The following is a 1,886-nucleotide window of genomic DNA, read 5'->3' as shown; positions in this document are numbered from 1 at the left end:
TGGTAGTATCTAAAGATTCTTTTCAGACGCCTCAGAGAATTGTCCGGAATGAAAGAGGAAGCAAGGTTAGAAACTAATGGGTTTGGGTGGTTAGGGAGTTTGTAATGGAATGATTGATATCTGGTTCGGACTAGATCGGTTACATAAGAAACATTAAGGTCTTTTTGGATGATTTTATTTGTAACAAATTAAGAAGCATTGAGGATTTTGGATTGTAAGGATTGGATACGAGAGGAATTCGAAGGTTTAGTGGAGCCACAATTGTTGTTATCTCTTTTGTTCTATAGCCCTAATGGAAACCTGAAACTCAAGTCGAAACGTCGGCATAAAATAAATAAATATGGTTTTGTTTATTTATGTCGTTGTTTGCTGTTCACCCCCGACAAACTTCTCCAATCTTTAATATATTTTTTGTTTATATCTAATCTGGCTAATTCTAACTTACTGGAATAAGAGTCCGCTTTAAAGCGAACCTCGCTCAACTGAAAATTCCTAAGTGTGCAGGACGAGTATCGGAAAAAATTAATCGGCTGAATATGTGCTCATACTAAACTTCAGACGAAACACTTGTATCTAAACCAGTTTCGCCCATTTAATTCTAAAATTTTTGGATATTAATTGAGTTTAAGAGCGTTAAAATAAAAAATATTAAAATAATAGTAATCAAAATATAAGAAGTAAGCAGTAATAATTACCATAATTTTGAATAGGATGACAGATGGCCTGACAAAAGATGTACTACGAATGAATGTTGCTCATTCAGAAAAAGGTTGATTGTAATCAAGACCAGGTAAAGAGACCCTACCTGTCTGGAGGGGGGGGGGGAGGTGCGGGGTCAAACTATGCAGGTAACATGAGCCCTTATCTATCTATAAAAGGGAATGGCCCAATCTTTTTATATAACAAACTTTTGAATTACTGGACCGATTTGCGTGCAGTTTTTTTATTCAAAATGTCCCCTTTCACCATGGGAAGGTTTAAGCAACTAAAAACCACGAATTCCCCGGTAAAAATTTATGAACAAAATTACATGTTTTTGATTTTTAGCTCAGAAATTATACGTTTTTTTTTTTCTCAAAAGTTATTGTATACCCAATCGATTCTTCTCTTACCAAAGAATAAGAAAAATATCATTGTTTCTAATAAGCAATATTATATTTACAAACAATTATAAAAACATAATCTGGCTCTATGTAAAGTAAGGCAAACGAAATTATTTTTAGGAAAAAGCCATTTCATATTGATAAATATGATATGATAAAATTGATAAATATGATATGATAAAATTGATAAAGTTAGTAGATTACAATTGAAAAAAAGTTAGAATGTTACAATTGCAATTGACAAGGTTAGTAAATTACAATATTAAATTATCCATCAACTTCTATACACTGGAATTACGTCAATCCACTTACATATACACAGAATACTAGTAAAAAAATATTTATAATGAGTCTAAGTGATGGTCGAACATATTGGGACGATGGTCCTAGCGTTTCGATTCCTATCTAGGCCAATCAATATTTATTTCGCGGAGAAATAAATCTTAACATTCCAACTCTCGCGTTGCATAGATCCTCAATTGATGGTTGCCTGTAGAAAAGCGAGTTAAAGCGCTAATTTTAACTGAAAAGTGACTGCAGCTATGCCGGTTCGAACCCGGTCTAGAGGTTCAACTTTTATTTCTTTGGCAGTGAATGAAATCTTGACCTGAAGGTCAAATGAAAAATTGACCCCCCCCCCCCACCATGGTAACCTGAACACCCTGCAAAATAAAAAATAAAAAATTTGTGCAGTACTTTGCAAGAAAGTTCTGTTACTAGACCAACGGTTGTGTGAGGTGAATTAGTCAGAATCACGCTTGACCATCAGATTTTTACCCAATT

This window comes from Halyomorpha halys, unplaced genomic scaffold, assembly GCF_000696795.3.
Source record: "Halyomorpha halys isolate HHAL.00 unplaced genomic scaffold, Hhal_1.1 Scaffold1629.1, whole genome shotgun sequence".
NCBI classification, from domain to species: domain Eukaryota; kingdom Metazoa; phylum Arthropoda; class Insecta; order Hemiptera; family Pentatomidae; genus Halyomorpha; species Halyomorpha halys.
Note: the sequence above shows the minus strand (reverse complement) of the source record.